The sequence below is a fragment of the Schistocerca gregaria genome, chromosome 8 (assembly GCF_023897955.1).
Source record: "Schistocerca gregaria isolate iqSchGreg1 chromosome 8, iqSchGreg1.2, whole genome shotgun sequence".
In the NCBI taxonomy this organism is placed as follows: domain Eukaryota; kingdom Metazoa; phylum Arthropoda; class Insecta; order Orthoptera; family Acrididae; genus Schistocerca; species Schistocerca gregaria.
In genome coordinates, this window is record NC_064927.1 from 16,905,001 (window position 1) to 16,915,000 (window position 10,000).

Genomic DNA, 10,000 nt, shown 5'->3' on the forward strand with positions numbered 1-10,000 from the left:
CTACCAAATATAGACTGCGAAACAAGACCACACACTTTGTGCGTAGGAATCGAAGGCAGGGCGTGCCTCGCCACATTTGCCACGATGGCCATTCGCTACTTCTGCAAAAGCGGCGGCGGCGACGACGACAGCGAGAGGCTCTGACATATGTGAGAAATACATCTATAAAATGTAATTCAGACTGCCTCGTCCCACCTTATCCTGTACCGCTTTGGCAAAGGCTTTATCTGCGCCATTCGCCTTAATCACATCTGAGAGTAATTCTCAATAAAAGGCATGTTGCTAATTGTTCGTCATCACAGATACTGTTTGCTATACGGCCACGACGCGCAACTGATTTCCAAAATTCGACTTCTTCCTTTGACGATGGAACTCACGACCCTTGGTTTACTAGACCAGTGCTCTACCACTGAGCTAAAGAGGCGCGGCCTAGAGGTACTTTTGCGTACTTCGTCCTTACGGTCGTCTGGATCATCAGACTTCAGCTGACAACACTTCATATTACCGACTAATATTTGCAGCTATGGCGGCCCATTACTGCTTGGCTACACATCTGACACGTAACCGATGTCCTCTCCAAACAACAACACTTGCATTTCAGAACATGTCTTTCACACATGTCTACAAAATCACCTTCACCTTCAAATACAGTTTCCTTGCGACCGACAGAGACGTAGGCAAAGATAAAGTTGCTATTTCCATTACATCACGTTAATCAGAAAAACGGTAATTTACATCTGCAGCGGAACAAAATTCCGTTCCGCCCAGGGTGGGGCTCGAACCCACGACCCTGACATTAAGAGTCACATGCTATACCGACTGAGCTAGCCGGGGTCCTTCGGTGAGTACTTGCCGGGCAGCACGTCACACAGTACTCGTTTGGGTTGGGTGGTCCCATACAGAATCTCTCCATGCTGCCTAATGTTTTCCTAACGTCACACTCGTCACGTACTTCACTTTTATTTCATAATCGTTTCTGAGAGGTAAAGGAATTGCATGACAACCTGCAGAGCTAGTGGCGTCAAAATTAACACTCAGACTTGATGTGACTCAAAAGGCGAACGAGTTACTTTCCGACGTTGTTTTAGATGTGCAAGTGCCAGTGGAAACTCGCGGTGACGGCACTCTGCCGACCATTTCGCTAGTTAACACCGGTCTTGTAGTGTGTGTTTCAAGCTCAAGAGCATCTCCAAGCAGAAAATGGTCAACAGCAACATTCAGACGGTTTCGTACTGCTCAAATGCTACATTAAAACTGTATGTTTCTTTTTCAGAACTGAAAAAACACGAGCGTGACAGCATTCGAACCTGTAATCTTCAGATTCGAAGTCCGACGAGTTATCCATTAGGCCACACAATCACTGACGACCAAATGCAACTAGTATATGGCTCATCGCGAAACGCTCACACCGCTGATAATTTGTGTTTTCGTTCTACACAGCCGCTGCCCTTGCTCTTTCACACCCATTCGTTACATTCAACCTCTTACGTGACCGACCAAATATAGACTGCGAAACAAGACCACACACTTTGTGCATACGGAATCGAAGGCAGGGCGTGCCTCGCCGCATTTGCCACGATGGCCATTTGCTACTTCTGCAGAAGCGGCGGCGACGACGACGACGACGACGACGACGACGACGACGACGACCGCGAGAGGCTCTAACATATGTGAGAAATACATCTATAAAATGTAATTCAGACTGCTTCGTCCCACCTTATGCTGTACCGCTTTGGCAAAGGCTTTATCTGCGCCATTCGCCTTAATCACATCTGAGAGTAATTCTTAATAAAAGGCATGTCGCTAATTGTTCGTCATCACAGATACTGTTTGCTATACGGCCACGACGCGCAACTGATTTCCAAAATTCGACTTCTTCCTTTAAGGATGGAACTCACGACCCGTGGTTTACTAGTCCAGTGCTCTACCACTGAGCTAAAGTGGCGCGGCCTAGCGGTACTTTTGCCTACTTCGTCCTTACGGTCGTCTGGATCATCAGACTTCAGCTGAAAACACTTCATATTACCGACTAATATTTGCAGCTATGGCGACCCATTACTGCTTGGCTACACATCTGACACGTAACCGATGTCCTCTCCAAACAACAACACTTGCATTTCAGAACATGTCTTTCACACATGTCTACAAAATGACCTTCACCTTCAAATACAGTTTCCTTGTGACTGACAGAGACGTAGGCAAATTTTAAAGTTGCTATTTCCATTACATCACGTTAATCAGAGAAACGGTAATTTACATCTACAGCGGAACCAAATTATGTTCCGCCCAGCGTGGGGCTCGAACCCACGACCCTGAGATTAAGAGTCTCATGGTCTACCGACTGAGCTAGCCGGGGTGCTTCGGTGAATACTTGCCGGGCAGCACGTCACACAGTACTCGTTTGGGTTGGGTGGTCCCATACAGAATCTCTCCATGCTGCCTAATGTTTTCCTAACGTCACACTCGTCACGTACTTCACTTTTATTTCATAATCATTTCTGAGAGGTAAAGGAATTGCATGACAACCTGCAGAGCTAGTGGCGTCAAAATTAACACTCATACTTGATGTGACTCAAAAGGCGAACGAGTTACTTTCCGACGTTGTTTTAGATGTGCAAGTGCCAGTGGAAACTCGCGGTGACGGCACTCTGCCGACCATTTCGCTAGTTAACACCGGTCTTGTAGTGTGTGTTTCAAGCGCAAGAGCATCTCCAAGCAGAAAATGGTCAACAGCAACATTCAGACGGTTTCGTACTGCTCAAATGCTACATTAAAACGGTATGTTTCTTTTTCAGAACTGATAAAACACGAGCGTGACAGCATTCGAACCTGTAATCTTCAGATCCGAAGTCCGACGCCTTATCCATTAGGCAACACAGTCACTGACGACCAAGTGCGACTAGTATATGACTCATCTCGAAACGCTCACACCCCTGATAATTTGTGTTTTCGTTCTACACAGCCGCTGCCCTTGCTCTTTCCCACCCATTCGTTACATTCAACCTCTTACGTGACCGACCAAATATAGACTGCGAAACAAGACCACACACTTTGTGCATACGGAATCGAAGGCAGGGCGTGCCTCGCCGCATTTGCCACGACGGCCATTTGCTACTTCTGCAGAAGCTGCGGCGGCGGCGGCGGCGGCGACGACGACGACGACGACGACGACGACGACCGCGAGAGGCTCTGACATATGTGAGAAATATATCTATAAAATGTAATTCAGACTGCCTCGTCCCACCTTATGCTGTACCGCTTTGGCAAAGGCTTTATCTGCGCCATTCGCCTTAATCACATCTGAGAGTAATTCTTAATAAAGGGCATGTCGCTAATTGTTCGTCATCACAGATACTGTTAGCTATACGGCCACGACGCGCAACTGATTTCCTAAATTCGACTTCTTCCTTTGAGGATGGAACTCACGACCCTTGGTTTACTAGACCAGTGCTCTACCACTGAGCTAAAGAGGCGCGGCCTAGCGGTACTTTTGCGTACTTCGTCCTTACGGTCGTCTGGATCATCAGACTTCAGCTGACAACACTTCATATTACCGACTAATATTTGCAGCTATGGCGACCCATTCATCTACATCTACATCCGTACTCCGCAAGCCACCTGACGGTGTGTGGCGGAGGGTACCCTGAGTACCTCTATCGGTTCTCCCTTCTATTCCAGTCTCGTATTGTACGTGGAAAGAAGGATTGTCGGTATGCTTCTGTGTGGGCTCTAATCTCTCTGATTTTATCAACATGGTCTCTTCGCGAGATATACGTAGGAGGGAGCAATATACTGCTTGACTCTTCGGTGAAGGTATGTTCTCGAAACTTTAACAAAAGCCCGTACCGAGCTACTGAGCGTCTCTCCTGCAGAGTCTTCCACTGGAGTTTATCTATCATCTCCGTAACGCTTTCGCAATTACTAAATGATCCTGTAACGAAGCGCGCTGCTCTCCGTTGGATCTTCTCTATCTCTTCTATCAACCCTACCTGGTGCGGATCCCACACTGCTGAGCAGTATTCAAGCATTGGGCGAACAAGCGTACTGTAAGTTACTTCCTTTGTTGTCGGATTGCATTTCCTTAGGATTCTTCCAATGAATCTCAGTCTGGCATCTGCTTTACCGACGATCAACTTCATATGATCATTCCATTTTAAATCACTCCTAATGCGTACTCCCAGATAATTTATGGAATTAACTGCTTCCAGTTGCTGACCTGCTATTTTGTAGCTAAATGATAAGGGACCTATCTTTCTATGTATTCGCATCACATTACACTTCGCTACATTGAGATTCAATTGCCATTCCGTGCACCATGCGTCAATTCGCTGCAGATCCTCCTGCTTGGCTACACATCTGACACGTAACCGATGTCCTCTCCAAACAACAACACTTGCATTTCAGAACATGTCTTTCACACATGTCTACAAAATCACCTTCACCTTCAAATACAGTTTCCTTGCGACTGACAGAGACGTAGGCAAAGTTTAAAGTTGCTATTTCCATTACATCACGTTAATCAGAAAAACGGTAATTTACATCTGCAGCGGAACATAATTCCGTTCCGCCCAGCGTGAGGCTCGAACCCACGACCCTGAGATTAAGAGTCTCATGCTCTACCGACTGAGCTAGAAGGGGTTGCTTCGGTGTATACATGCCGGGCAGCACGTCACACAGTACTCGTTTGGGTTGGGTGGTCCCATACAGAATCTCTCCATGCTGTCTAATGTTTTCCTAACGTCACACTCGTCACGTACTTCACTTTTATTTCATAATCATTTCTGAGAGGTAAAGGAGTTGCATGACAACCTGCAGAGCTAGTGGCGTCAAAATTAACACTCATACTTGATGTGACTCAAAAGGCGAACGAGTTACTTTCCGACGTTGTTTTAGATGTGCAAGTGCCAGTGGAAACTCGCGGTGACGGCACTCTGCCGACCATTTCGCTAGTTAACACCGGTCTTGTAGTGTGTGTTTCAAGCTCAAGAGCATCTCCAAGCAGAAAATGGTCAACAGCAACATTCAGACGGTTTCGTACTGCTCAAATGCTACATTAAAACGGTATGTTTCTTTTTCAGAACTGATAAAACACGAGCGTGACAGCATTCGAACCTGTAATCTTCAGATCCGAAGTCCGACGCCTTATCCATTTTTTTTTTTGGACGCTTCCCCTTTTTTTTATGAAGTAATTTATTTATTTTACATATATTTGTTCATATCACATAGGACGCCCTCCAGGCGAAAAAAAAAATTATGTGGAATTACCATCAGTAACATATAAAATAGAAAGGGAATTATAGGAATTAAAGAAAACGCCCTCCTGGCAGAACAGACAAGCAGCATCCGCGTCCCGCCAACTTGTGGGTAGACGCACACCGAATCCCACGGCAGTCAGGCATGTTCCAGGCACGTCTTCACGAAGAATATTGCATTTTCCGGTACATGGGACTGAGTCCTGGTATTACACACTCTCATTGAAGTCATCTTCTCATACCTGGGACACCCCAGCTGCAGGGGGGATCGAAGAAGGCACTACCCAAAAAGTTGGCATAGTACTGACGGTATCGCGGATGGTGCATGAGAAAAGTAAAGCGATCTTGCAGGAATGTCCAAAAATCAAGAACACTCTTATCACCTTCATGGAACAAATAAGAGATCGAGAGACCTTTTATCCAGATCACAGCGTTGGTCTTCGTACTTGGGAAGTATGTCTCATATGGGAACAGAAGAGATTTCGGTGTAATGGCATGGGGAGCCGTACGTAGAAGAAAGGCAAGCATCTTCTGAATCAGCTGCCACACCTCTGCAGAAGATCCACACATCAGTCGATGTTCGTCCGTATCAAGCGTTTGACAGCGAGGACACAGCGGCGAATCTGTCATTTTTATGGCATGTAGACGAAGTTGTGTCATGTATTTTCCATTAACGACCAAATACCAGGTCGCACGTGCGCTCGTGTCTAGGTATATATGGTGTACAGAACGCCATACCACGGGCCATGCGATCGTAGGATATCGCCTTTCCACAACATTCCGAGTGTGATTTCTCATCATGATTCAGTAAACATCACGTGCCATAGGGGGTCTGGTACTAGGCAAGTCGGCATGGACATAACTGTATTCGATGAAAAAGGTCCGGATATGTGAGAGAGGGGAAGAAATATGGGCTACTGCGACGGGTGCCACTCGAGAGGGAGGGGCCACTTCATCAATCAGGCTTCCCGATAATCCGTTTCGGCGGCGGATCCACGATTTAACCATCGTACTTACATAAAGGGCAGCTGCTCTCGCTCGGACGTTGACAAGGCCGAGGCCGCCATCTCGAGGAGGAAGTGTCAGCGTGTCGTAGCGGACTTTGAAGATAAGACCCGCGCTAACAAAGTAGCCGAACGCCGCCTGAAGTCTGTGTGCCATTGCCTTTGGCATCGGTAAAATCTGTGCTAAATGGGGTAGTCGCGAGACTAGATGAGTGTTAACAAAATCCACCCTTTGTAACATGTCCAATGCTCTCAGGAGGTTGCCACGAACGTTCGTGCGGATAGCTTGAAGCAGGCGTTTGTAGTTAAATGAGATCGTGCGCTGTATATCACGCGTGAAGGTGATCCCCAAACATTTGAGCTTGTCCACTAATGGCAATGGTGCCACACTCTCAGCTGGAAGGCCTCTACCGACGGGCATAGCACTAGATTTCGTCAAGTTCACATGGCTGCCCGCAGCAGCCCCGTACTGGTTGATCCACGCCAGTGCCTCTCGCACTTCATCCTCCGATAGAACCAAGAACACCAAGTCATCTGTATAGGCGCGGCAGATGAAAGAAGTCCCCCTCATTGTTATGCCTGTCAACCGGCTCCTCAAACCGTGTAATAGTGGCTCAAGGGCAATGGCGAAAAGCAGCATCGACAGCGGACATCCTTGACGGACCGACCGCATGACGTTAATAGGGCCCGCCACACGGCCATTGACCAGCACCCGCGACGTGGCACCTCGGAGAAGCTGCAAGACGAGGTGTATAAACCTGTGGGGAAAGGCCATCCGTCGGAGTACGTTTTCGAGAAAGTCATGACTCACTCTATCAAAGGCGTGGTCGAAGTCCACTGTCACTAAGGCACCACGACTGCGACAGGTCATGGTCAGGGCTATAACGTCACAGTAATCGCTGAGTGCCGTCTGAATGTTACTATCACCTCCAAAGCACGTTTGATCCAGAGAGATAACTTGAGGGACGACGCGCCTAATGCGAGCGCCAAGAATCCGGGTAAAAATCTTGAAGTCACAATTTAACATGGTCAGCGGCCGATAATGTTCCACTCCTCGACCTCCCGATGGCTTGGGGACCGGGATAAGCAAGCCTTCTACGAATTCGGGTGGGAGAGGAAAGTCAGGGTTCATCAGTTCTTCATACATCGCAGTCCAGCGTGAGCCCATGATGTCATGAAATGTGCAGTAAAACTCCAGCGGGAACCCATCTGGACCTGGGGCTTTGTTTGCCGCACCCTTATGAAGAGCATCGGCGACGTCATCAGCCGTAATTGTCGCCGTGAGAATCTCCGCTGCAGACTCGTCCAGGGTATCTGTCAAGGAACGGAGGACATCAGACATTACCGCCACGTTCCGGTCCTCTGCTGCATAGAACTCGTTGTAGTGATCCACAAAGGTTCTTATGATGTCATTCTGGGACGTCAATCGACGACCATCTGGCATGTCGAGGGCGTTGATCAACTTTCTACGACACCGCTGCTTCTCTCGGATAACATGATGCATGGACGGGAGCTCTCCTGGTACACATTCGTGACATCTTGCGCGTACTACTGTGCCTTCAAGGCGGTGACGCATAAGAGAAATTATCTTCGCCTTAATACGTTGAATTTCAACCTGTCGTTGAACTGAGGGGGCAAGGTTTGAGAGTTCCCGGAGAATTGTGAAATAGTATTCCATGGTATGTCGGTGCCATAACATTTTATCGCGACCGTAATTCATCATAGAACGACGTAAAGCAGGCTTGGCGCAGTCGATCCACCACCGAAGTGTTGAAGGATACGCTGGAAGGCGTCTCACACAGTTGTTCCACGTCGTCTCTACGACCTGCCTACATTCCGGATCCTTGAGGTGGGCCACATTCAGCTTCCACAGGCCTCGACCGCGCCACACCTTCTGCCTCTGGAGCGAAACAGTGCAAATGTAGGCGATATGGTCGGAAAAGGCGGTAGGCCATATCTCAGCGTCAAGCGTGGCAGTTACGAGTCCTGGGGACACGTAGACACGGTCAAGACGACTTGCTGAATGGCTGGTGACGTACGTATACCCAGGCCGATCGCCATGCACGCGGTCCCAAGTATCGGTGAGTTTCAGTTCATGCACAAGCAGCTTGAGTTCCTGGCATGTGGTGAAATGGGGTTGTTGGTCCTTTTGGGATAACACACAATTGAAGTCACCGCCAAGAACAATATGGTCGTAGCGTCCGACAAACAAAGGAGCGATCTGTTCTGAATAGAATCGCGACCGCTCCCGTCGCTTGGCCGTGCCCGAGGGAGCGTAAACATTGATGACTCGAACACCGTGGAAAGTCACAGCAAGACCCCTAGCCGATGGTAGGTAAATCACGTCATCTACATCAATGCCTTCCTTTAAAAGAATAGCTGTCCCACTGCCACCGTCGGCACACGGCGTGAGGTAGGAAACATAGCCATAGACATTAGGAAACGTCGCCAGGCGAACTTCCTGCAAAAGGGCAACATCTAGGTCCGACGCCCTCAACATATCAAGGAGCAATTGTAGTTTGACAGGGGTGCCAATGGTGTTGACATTGATGGAGCCAATCCTGTAAGATTGTCGTAGAATTGGGACTACAGGGACGCTCATGGAGGCACGAAGAGCAGCAGCGAACAAGAATGTTGTCCCAGTAGGCTGCACATCCCCATCCTGTAACCCTGCCGATTAGGAGTCGTGGGCTGGAGCAGCGGCATTCGCGGCTGTCTCACTAGTTGGTGTTTCGTCGGCTACATCGTCAGACCACGCAAGGGTGCGTGGATGGTGTGCGTCTAGTGAAGTACCAGCAGAGTCCGAAGGCAGTGTCACGTCGGTGGTGGAAGAGTTGTCCTGGCTCAGCTGTTGTTCAACGTCCATAGGTACAGCGCCTGGTGCATGCAAGGATGGTTGTACGTCCGACGGAGTGCAAGTTGGTGCTTCCACCACAGATTCGTCCTTCGGGGGAACAACTTGATAATTTTGATCTTCATCGTCTTGAGACTGCGTCCTGCAGGTGTCAGACGGGGCGATCCGCCGTTTCCGACGTCTCTTCGGCGACCGTTGCTTGCGCACGTGATCTTCAGTGTCCGAAGACGCCTGGGGATCCGGATGTTCTGGCACAAAAGCATCGGTAGGCACAATCATGGAGTCAAGGGCCATCCCCTGTCCTTGAGATTGCTCACCACTGCACACGTCGGGAGGAGGAGGCAAGGGCGTCGGTCCGTCCGCAACAGCCTGAGGCAGTACCGGAGACGACGATGTACCAGTAGTAGGAGCCAGTGGTGTTCGCGGTCGGGGGTCGCTATGGAGAGCTTCGACAAACGTCAGCGGTAGCGACGTCGGAGCGGTCGTGGCCGGCAGGTCCCCAGGCGGTAACTGTGTTATTCTGCGCTGCAGACAGCTGGAACGGAGGTGTCCTTCTTTGCCACATCCCGAGCATGTCTTCGGCTGTCCATCATAAATAATAATTGCACGGCAGCCACCAATATATAAGTAGGACGGCACATGTTTGGTTAGTTCTATGCGGATCTGCCGTACTCCATTGAGAACCGGGTATGTAGTGAACTGAACCCATTTCTCAGCTGTGTGGCTAATCACTTTTCCATATGGATGGAATGCAGATACCACTACCTCTGAAGGCACCTCGAAGGGGAGTTCAAAAACACGTATCGTGCGCAGTCCAAGTCCCGCATGTTCCACAGTTACGTCACCGATGTGTCCATCAGAGTGACGGAACTTAAGACCACTTCGAGTTG

The 10,000-nt window shown here is 49.0% G+C and overlaps 2 non-coding genes across 2 annotated transcripts; both read right to left on the reverse strand.

Moving 5' to 3' along the window:
• Positions 1 to 2,283: 2,283 nt before the first annotated feature.
• Trnak-cuu (transfer RNA lysine (anticodon CUU)) lies at positions 2,284 to 2,356 on the reverse strand. Its single transcript has one exon. It is a non-coding gene; the product is annotated as a tRNA-Lys (tRNA).
• A 2,207-nt stretch (positions 2,357 to 4,563) lies between these two features.
• On the reverse strand, positions 4,564 to 4,638 carry Trnak-cuu (transfer RNA lysine (anticodon CUU)). Its single transcript has one exon. It is a non-coding gene; the product is annotated as a tRNA-Lys (tRNA).
• Between the last annotated feature and the right edge of the window lie 5,362 nt (positions 4,639 to 10,000).